The sequence below is a fragment of the Phocoena sinus genome, chromosome 2 (genome assembly GCF_008692025.1).
Source record: "Phocoena sinus isolate mPhoSin1 chromosome 2, mPhoSin1.pri, whole genome shotgun sequence".
Taxonomy (NCBI): domain Eukaryota; kingdom Metazoa; phylum Chordata; class Mammalia; order Artiodactyla; family Phocoenidae; genus Phocoena; species Phocoena sinus.
This window is the reverse complement of record NC_045764.1, coordinates 47,623,855-47,634,316: the sequence shown is the minus strand read 5'-3', so window position 1 is coordinate 47,634,316 and position 10,462 is coordinate 47,623,855. Positions and strand designations below refer to the sequence as shown.

The following is a 10,462-nucleotide window of genomic DNA, read 5'->3' as shown; positions in this document are numbered from 1 at the left end:
CAACTAAATAAAATGCTTGTCTTAGATGATTCTGTATATAAAACTAAACATTCCTTGAATGATTATATAGAAAACTAGTTTGTTCAGATAATTCCTATTCTTTTTTTTTTTTTTTTTTTTTTTTTTTTGCGGTACGCGGGCCTCTCACTGCTGTGGCCTCTCCCGTTGTGGAGCACAGGCTCCGGACGTGCAGGCTCAGCAGTCATGGGTCACGGGCCTAGCCGCTCTGCGGCATGTGGGATCTTCCCGGACCGGGGCACGAACCCATGTCCCCTGCATTGGCAGGCAGACTCCCAACCACTGCACCACCAGGGAAGCCCAACCCCTATTCTTGATTCATTGTATGAGGTTTGGTGTGTGAGTGTTTCTACTATATCAACTGCCCAGAGATATGTAAAACCCCTCATGTCCTCAGTTCAGCAAGGAAGCCAAATGGAGTTGGGTTCATTCTATTTTCTCTAAACATAACTGCCTCATTGTGCACAGTAAATTAGAAAATTTAATGAATAATGAAAATTAAAATGTAAGCAGAGAGAAGTAACTTTTCTACCCAGAGTCACCACTGAAGACCCACACAACCAAGAGTTTGGCATTTGCCTGTCATCTGCTTTTCTGACCATAGGGAGTAGCTCAAGTGACAGGCACACAGATGGACACATTGTATGATTAATGGCATCAACCAGGCCTGGTGGTGAATATGCAGGAAATGGCAACAGACATGAGCTAGTTCCCTTTTTGGTTTAATGTTCTTTCCAAGGTTTGCAGTTGAGAGTGATTAGGAAAAATTCCAGCCATCTTTGCTAGAAAATCTGAAGACACCCTTCCTTCTCTCTCCAGCATCACTTGCCAAGACCAAACCTTTAGTGGGAAGCTATATCAGCCTTCAGATTGGCCCACCAAAATTATTCTCCCTGCCTCCCTCCCTCCTTCTCTTCCTTCGTTCCTTTGTCTCTTTCTTTGTTCTTTTTTTCCCCCTTGCCTTCTGCTTTTCTCTTCTTTCTCCCAAGAAAGAAGTTGTCTCATTGTCTCATCTCAGCAAGCTCAGGGTGCAAACTGGTCCGCCAGAATGGGCTCTCCGAAGGATCTCTGAGGAAGAGATGAATGTGCAGATTTGAGCAGGGTCAGAGCACGCAGCATGAAGACCTATAGCAACTCCCAACTTAACACCCTTTGACTCTACCCCAGCCATCTTCTGACCAAACAGGTTGTTCCTGAGCATGGCTCCTCTATTGCATCAAGAACACAGGAGACCAAGACTCCATCATTTAAAACGGACCAAACTTGGGAATTCCATGGTGGCCTAGTGGTTAGGATTCCAGGCTTGCACTGCAGTGGCCCAGGTCCAGTCCCTCGTTGGGGAACTGACATCCCACAAGCCACACAGCACAGCCAAAAAAATAAATTAAAAAATAAAACAGTGTTTAAGAAAAAAAAAAAGAATTACTTTACACTAAAAAAAAAAGAACAAAACTTGAAGCCATAGCCTCAGGATCATGCCCAAAGTTGAGAATCCTTTCCTTTACTGGTTTTTAAATTTTAATTTATTTTAAATCGACATGTAAAAGGTAGGAAAGGATAAAACCTCTTCCTCCAGTCCTATCTCCCAGCCCTCCCCATCCAAACTCACCAGCACCCTTTCTTTAAATCAATAGAATTTTTTTTGGAGGAATTTTAGATTTATAGGAAATTTGAGTTTCTGTATATCCCCTCACACCCCTCCCCACCTTGCCCACCTAATACCATCTTGCATTGGTGTGGTACATTTGTTACAATTGATGATCCAATACTGATACATTATCATTAGCTAAAGTTCATAGTTTACATTAGGGTTCATTTGGTGTTGTATGTTCTGTGGGTTTTCGCAAATATATAATGATATGTATCCACCATTAGGGTATCATATGGAATAGCTTCACTGTCCTAAAAATTCCCTGTGTTCTACCTATTCATCCCTCTCTCCTTATGAAACCTCTGGCAACAGCTGATCTTTTTACTGTCTCTATAGTTTTGCCTTTTCCATAATGTCATATAGTTGGAATTACATGCAGTGTATGTAAGTTTCCTCCATGTCTGTTCATGGCTCACTTCTTTTTATTTTCACATAATATTCCAATGTCTGGTGTACCAAGGTTTGTTTATCCATTCACCTACTGAAGGACATCTTGACAAGTACTAAGTTTTGCCAGTTATGAATAAGGCTGCTATATACACCCATGTACAAAGTTTTGTGTGTACATAAATCTTCATCTCATATGAATACATATCAAGGAATGTGTGATTGCTAGATCATATGGGAAGAGTGTGTTTAGTTTTGTAAGAAACTGCCTGTCTTCTAATCCAATGTGTTTCTTGGAGTTTTAAAGTACATATTAGTTAGCACAATAGGTCCCTAGCAAATATGGAGAACCAGAACAAATCTTGGGGGACACCGAGGCAAGAGCTGGGGCCATTTGGAGGAACAAAGAGTGGCTCTTAAGAACATGAACTTGATCAAGCTACAGAGGTTCATGCCTTGCCTTGGTGACTTACTTGCTCTGTGACCTCAGGCAACTTACTTAACCTTTCCATGCTTCTATTTCCTCAACTGAAATTAACTTGGTAATAGTACCCAGGCTCTAGGGTTCTGAGCATTACCTGAGATATCTCATGCATGTCTTAGCACATCACTTAGTAAAAGTGCTCAGTAAAAGTTCATTATTATTATATCTTATTACAAACACCAGCATCTCTTCCACCACCACCTCCCACACACGTATAGCCAGTATATTCTTTAGTGATGAATTTGTATAACAATTCACTCAGGTACAGAATGATTTTGTACATTGTGAAATCTGGTGAGAAAAAAATGTGCAGCAGCTAAAATAAAAGGAAGCCTAAACTAGAAAGGAAATGTCTTTAAGTGCGGAGCTTTTGGTCCACAGAATAAATTCTCTCGCTCTACTCTAGCCCTTGACTCTCAACAGTGTCTTTTTGGCTCAGAATCCTCCGGGGTAAGTCCTGGATTATGAAATGCCCGCTCTCTGGTAGCCTGCCAAAGTCTGCTCCACAGACACCCCGGCTAACCTGGCACTGCTGACAGTGAGAAGCCTCCTCACTCCGAGGGCCTGACTAATGCTCATGTATTTTCCTTTCTCAGACAGTTCCACAGGCAGGCAGGACAAGGGCCATTAAGCAATCCATATGGTAATTTATTTTTTCTATTTCTTTGGGCAATTCTTCTAGGATGACATAATTATATGTGTTAACAATGAAAAATAAGTGTGCTGTACTGTATGTTTGAATTGGGTTTACTCTGGAAATTAACCAACCAACAAACAAAAATTCTCTCCTATGCTTTCCTGACTAATAATCTATGACTCCCACAATGCCCTCACACCAGTGGAAAAGGAAACATTTGAGTGTTTCGACCAGCTGATTTACCTTCATGATATCAGATAACTACAGTTTTCCTGTTTTAACTGCATGAGTGGGGTTTAGGTGTCATGAGGTCAGAGCGTATGGAATTTTTTTTAAACTAAGGGTAAGCAATGAAACCTGATAACTTATTCAGGGCATATGGCTCAAAAGCAAGCAGTCACTAATGTAAGTCATATCGCATGAATAAAGCACGACATTAAGGGCACATTTAGATCAAAATATTTTGGAGTAACTGTAAAACTGAAATATGACAACAGAGCTCAGAATTCTACTTAGGAATTACAAAGAGGTAGGTTAGAAAAGTTGAACTGTAGGACATGTGGGTCTGCTGGAGTCTTCCAAAGGGATGGTGACAGCCAGGTATTAAGACTGTTTAGCCCATCAGTCCTGTGAGAACAGGAAGACGGCAGAGGATCAGAATAAGCAGGGTCTTTCTCGTTCCGCTCTCCCACACGCACACAAGTGTCTTGCAGTTCCTGGCGCAGCTTAATAGAGTTGTGAGAAAAAGAAAGGAAGGACAAAGGAAAGAAGGAAAGAATCGGCCCCAAGGGGAGGTCTCCCACTCTAAATTTGCTTTAGATGTGCTAGGGCCCAGGGAAATCTATCTAGATTTTCTAAAACCTTCTGGGCTTTAAGTTCCAGCCTGCTGAGTTTGGATAATGATTAACAGCACAGTATCAAGAATCAGACAATAGTAACCAACTTGGACTTCTGGCTCCACCTTTTACTAGTCCTATGAAATTGAGCAGTTCCTCTCTAAGCCTGAGCTCCCTTGGTTGTAAAACAGAAATAATTATAGCAACATACCTCCTCCAGCTGCTGTAAGGATCACAGAAAATCAGTGCTTGACACAGTCTCTGATGCACAGTAAGTGCTCAGTCTAGGTCGTCACTGCACTATTGTTGTCATCATTGCTATTTTGAGTTGACTCTCCCAGTTATGGATATTCTTCTATCTGGAACGGGAAATAGGCAGGAAAGAAATTAGTAGTATCAGGGTTCAGGCATGGACACTGGGGTTAAGTGTTTCAGCATCCTTAGATACCACCAGCTGTGCTGCTCTGTTATTTAATTCAGTTCAACAAGTGTGTTTTGAGTCCCTTCTTTGTAGAAAACTCAGGAAAAGTTTCTGGGAAGTGTTCCAGGACCCAGGGGACCTGGTGATATCCCTGCCTGACAAGCACTTTGCCTGCACAAGGGGATTCCACAAATGTGACTATTCAGTTAGCGGTGTCACATGAAGTTGGAGATAGCCTCTCAAAATATCAGATTGGCCTCTATGAATCTGAATTAGCACGCACATTATCCTAACCCCTATTCTCCTTCTCCCCCAAATATAGATGATAGATAGATAGATATAGTATTTTAATAAAACAATTTCAGTTTAGAATCTCTTCTAAGTTAAAAATTTAATTATTAATACAAACTGTATTAAAATATGTCTAAGCAAAAGAGTTTTGTCCTATATATCCCTTGAGGAAAACACGGTTTCAAGTGTTTAAGCAACATATCAACCTAAAGAATGAAGGCACTGGTCCCGTGCTGTTTGTCTCTGCACCCAAAGCATTTCCCTGCCTCTGTGAGAACGTGGGTGAGTCACGGCTCTGTAATGATTTGGCATATAACTTCTGCTTCAACTTTCATTTTTTCTGGTATAAAAGAATATTAAGGCCAGAAACTGAATGATGGTCTAGGACCCTACACTGACTCCTCAACCAAGCTTCAGAATACTTTCTTACATTTGCAAAAGAGCACCTATATCTTAGATATCTCTCCTGACCACTTGCCTTCGTTAGGCCAAACAAAAATAAAATTAGGGGATCAAATAAGATATATAAGCAGATAGACTAGTAAACTGAGATGTTAAACTCATTCATCAAGAATGTTTGGAAGAAGGATGCGGGCTCAAATTGCCTTCTTGATGTCCAGTAAATCATGACTCCATGAGGCAGAAATACGCTGGGCTCCAAGGAGCCTTATTCTAGCAAATTTTGTTCTCAACTTGAAGCTGAATGTCCCTTGTTCTCCTGTCAGTCATGGAGACGTGGATAGATGAATGGAGGGGCCCTGGGGCTTTTGCCTTCAGGTGCAGTCAGAGCCCTGCAATTATTTTTCTGTACCAGTGGGAAGATGGGCAGGGGGATCTTGACTCTGACCTTTAATTTTTACTCATTGTCAACAGAGTGATCCTCCCCCTGCATGGGAAAGCTAAAACGTTGTTTAATTTTTATGACTTTCATGGTTTTGACTAAAAAAAAAAAAACGGTTTTGAGAGCTAGTATTAAAAGTACTACATATCTGGGACTTCCCTGGCAGTCCAGTGGTTAAGACTTTGCCTTCCATTGCAGGGTGGGTAGGTTCAATCTCTGATCAGGGAGCTAAGATCCCACATGCCTTGTGGCCAAAAAAAAACCCCAAAACATAAAACAGAAGCAATATTTTAACAAATTCAAGAAAGACTTTAGTAATGATCCACATCAAAAAAAATATAGTACTACATATCTGGAAAGGAGTTGTCTATGGTATCTCTAAGTTGTATGTGCCTGATGCTGAAAGGAGTACCCTTAAAGAAAAAAATCTCTCCACACCAGGTGAGCCTCTTCCAGTTTACAGATACAGTAACCGCCATTATACCCAGCTAGTCCCCCAGGGCTGCCCATATTCCATATTCTGGTCCTCACATAGGGAGGAGGTTCCAGGAATGTAGATGTTTGGTGTATACTTGAATTTCTAATGGTCCTCTTTCTTGAAATCCTAAGGCGACTTCAAAGTATTTTACTGTAATGATTTCAAGTCTATCTAATCTTTACTAGATTTAGGGAAAAGAACATCAAATACTGTCCTTAGTTGTGTTTTCAAAGCAATACCTGGCACTCCAAGCCCTGATGTCCTCACTAGTGAACTCTTCCTTAGAACCCTGCCCTTCAACCCTCCAGCCCTCCTGGACTTCCTTCAGCTTGTCTGCCACAAACCCTGTTTGCTTTATGGATGACTTTTTCTCTTCCTAACTCCTTCTACTCCTGGCTGACTTCCACTCATCCCTCATGCATCAGCTTGAACACGGCTTCCCAAAGGAAATCTTCACAGCCTCCTCAACTAAGACGTGGGCTCTTTACCCACGCTCCACTAGTTCCTATACAATGACTTCTAAGGCACTTCATGCAATTGCTTTTTGGCTGCATGTTTCTTGCTCTGAGTTCAGAGACTATTTCTGTCTTTACACATGGTAGGTGCTCGATAATCTTTGACGGAAGCACAATTTTTACACATGGTAGGTGCTCAATAATCTTTGATGGAAGTAAAAGAGAGAGAAGATATGGAGAAAGAGAGAGAGGAAGGAAGGGAAAGAGGGAGGGAGGGAGGAAAGAACATGAGAGAAAGGGCAAAAAAAGCATCACTGCAGAGGCATTCCTAATTTGTCATAGCCCCCACCATGTGGCCTCTCCACTCCTCTTTTTCTCTCCCTGCTCTATCATCTCCTCTTCATGGAAACACCATAATTAAACAAAATTAAAACCATCCTTGCCTCAGTGTGTACCACAATTTGATGTGTCTTTTTTTTTTTTGGTCCTTCTGGGTCCTGCCTCCACAATTTAAATATACAATTTCAAAGCCAATTTACTAAACAAGCACAAAGCATCATATCTCTCTCACATACATCTCAATAAATAACTCACAAAATATGTTTTGTTAAATATAATTTTTTCACTTAAGGTTTGAAAATCTTACACAAGTTTTCTTGTCACCAAATAAGTCCAAATTGACAGTGACATTACATAACTAAGAAAAACACTAGAAATAATATTATTTGGGGGTACAGATGCAGATGAGGTATATCTTGGCAAAAATCTAGAGAAAAATGTGATGTTTGTATAGTTGGGCATTTTATATATAATTTGATTTCATTAGTAACTAATGCTTGAGATCTCCATTTATTTAATAAAATAGATGTCTATTCTATTAAATAAAAAGAAGGCTTCACCCCACACCCAGGGGATGTCGAAATTAGAACAATTAATGCCAAAGCCCCTTTAGGTCATTTTCTAAAGGATAAAAAATCCCCAACTGTATAATGCTGTAAAAGGGAACATTGCACTGTATGTGAATATGAACTAGATAAAATTTTTTCAAAGCAACTTTCCTTTGTCTTCCATGAATTTTCCTTTTTTTTGTTCAGAGAAATCAAGAAGATAAAAAAATAAGAGCGAGCATAGTACCATAGCATTATAGAGGAGAATAATCCATGTTCATCTGCATTACTGTCTCCATTTTTCACTTTCTCACCTTAAAGAATGTAGTTCAGGCATGGCAGAGCTCCAGAGCAGGGCAAGAAACCGAGTAGTGTAGATTCACTCATGACAAGAGATTTCAAAAGTTAAAATTACTAAGTCAGGGCTGGAAAATAAGAGATTTACTTAGGCATTAAAGATAGGTACTGGGCAGTGAAGCTGATAGATCCTTATTACATTGTCCCATAAGAGACTGAGCCACTCAGAGAAGTTAATGTTAAAGAAATTTAAAGCAAGTTATAGGAAATACTTCTTCACCTGGTAGAATGCATTCTGAGGAATTTGCTGCTACAGGCAGTCATAAAATCAATCACTGAGTTGCATTTTTCAAAAGGGCAGAATAATGTATGACCCACTCTTCTGACTAGTTGGGGAAGATAAAAGCAATCAATTCACCTGCTTCTAGAAGATCATAGTTGATTACAAGTGGGGTCAGGAAAAATATGTCCCCCACCCTTGATCAGGATAATTAAAAAGTGTTTGCCCGTGCTCATATGTCCTGGAAGGAAAGTGGAAATAGGATGTAAAGTTCAAATGACCTGATCTAATATGACAAACATTTGTTGACAGGGACAAAAAATTAAACAACACACACACAAAAAAAAAACTATTCCAGGAACTAATTATAGATGTTCCTAAAATATTTTTCATAAAAACATTTTTTCTGATAATATAAATATTACATGATGTTTTTGTTCTTGAATCTGATTTTCCTTTTTTTTTTTTTTTTTGTGGTACACAGTCCTCTCACTGTTGTGGTCTCTCCTGCTGCGGAGCACAGGCTCCGGACACGCAGGCTCAGCGGCCATGGCTCACGGGCCCAGCTGCTCCGCAGCATGTGGAATCTTCCCGGACCGGGCCACGAACCCGTGTCCCCTGCATCGGCAGGCGGACTCTCAACCACTGCGCCACCAGGGAAGCCCTTGAATCTGATTTTGACCAGTATTCTCACAGAGTAAATCTGCCAAACTTGAAAACAGTTAACAAGCATGACTTTTTCCCAATGGAAAGTAGAGTTTAGTCAGAAGTTATGCATGCACTGGAAATGTTAGCAAGGCAATGTTAATTCGGAGGTTGTCAGGTAGAAGATCAGTAACAAACTCCCTGGATAAAGGCATCACAGTTTAAAATAAGCTTCTTTTTATTTAATCTGCCCCACCTCTTTAACTTTTTTTCTTGAAAATGTAGTGTATTCTCTAGAATTTCACTTTATGCTACTACACGTGCTTGAAAAGCCATATTGCACCTTCGATATCCTAATGTATGAGCTTCTGAAAGAGACACTCAAAAAAGGCATTTCAGGGATGGTTGGAACCTGCATTTTCATTTGGGGACAAAAGAATGTCACACCACCTACAAAAAGGAGAAATTTTGTTTTAAAAAATTACAAAGTAAAATAAAATCCTGAATAAGTCATAATAAAACCTAGTCCTTGAAGTTCAACAAAGTGTAGCAGCGCTGAAAAGGCAAAGAAAAGTCATCATTGTCACCTCCTGGAAACCAGGAAGTGTTACTGACTTTAACAGACAGTGACCTCTCTAGTTTCATTACTCATGTTAAAGAAAAAGCAAAAGTAAAGAAAAGGTGTCTGGAAGTTCTTTCATGGTAAACCTCCATAACTTGCAATAGTAGTTATAAGTTGAGCTTAAGGACATCTTTATTTTCATAAGCACATTTTATTAAAACATTGTCTTGCCCCAAAATTTTTAAAACGAAAGAGTAAATGTCTTATAATAATACATTAATTTCAGGAGAATTTTCTATAGTTGCTATGGCACTGTTGGAAGCTCTACAGGCATTCCTGAATCAGCTCATGGGACACCTCACTGCTACAAGCGCTCCTTGTGGAAGGGATATTACCTGGAGCCAAGCTCCCTGGGTTTCAGTCCAGGAATGGCATCAGCTGAGTTCATTGGGCAGATCATTTCACTCTCCTTTCCTCAATATCCTCACCTATAAAATGGGTAGAACAATAGTGCCTATACCACAGGATTGTTTAAATCAATATAAAGTAACTAAAACTGTGCCTGGTATATAGTAGTGCTCAGGCGTTGTTATTTTCCTTCAATACCCAGAAAGTCTGGGTTTTAAAGGAAATCATCTTTCACCTAGGACAGAATGGGACAGCGGAGGTCATTTCCTCTTTTGTGGAGTTGGGTGTAGGAATGGGAGAAGTTTCCATTGTTACTCTCTCTCCCCATTCTCGTCCCTACCCTTTCTTCTGCCTTCTCTCCTGCCAGGTTTCTCCTTAAATTCTGTGCTCCACAATCCAGCTAAGTTTGCTCACTCCTCACAGACCTTGCATCTGCTCTTCCCTTGGCCTGGATTAGTTGCCTCCTCTCTCCCCACACCAAACCCTGCATGGCTAATTCACAATAATCCACCAGCCCTCTCGCTGGATGTCATCATTTCTGAGAAACGCCCCCTACCAAATCTGTGCTAGGTGCTCCCCATACACGTGCTCACAGCCTCCATCCTTCAGTCACCACCTTTCATTTCCGGCTCTCCGGAAGCTCCTCTTGGCAGGGATTTGGATCTGCCCATGGGCCACTGCTCCCTATTGCTGAGCATCAATTCTGACACACTGAAATGAAAGAAACCCTCAAGACCAACAGGAAAGCCTGCCCTTTCTCGGGAACATGCTTTCTACTTCCATTTGCCTTTACTCTACAAAATCACCTGCTGATGAGGGTCTATTCAAAAGAAATGGATGTTTTGGCTATTATATGCGAAGTCAGTGTTATAGAAGAACCATGT

The 10,462-nt window shown here is 40.6% G+C and overlaps 1 long non-coding RNA gene across 1 annotated transcript; it reads right to left on the bottom strand.

The window, feature by feature from the left end:
* Positions 1-724: 724 nt before the first annotated feature.
* LOC116746382 lies at positions 725-7,795 on the bottom strand. Its single transcript, XR_004347690.1, has 3 exons — positions 7,701-7,795; positions 4,225-4,372; positions 725-1,086 (listed from the first exon to the last, which is right to left on the bottom strand). It is a non-coding gene; the product is annotated as an uncharacterized LOC116746382 (long non-coding RNA).
* Positions 7,796-10,462: the final 2,667 nt, after the last annotated feature.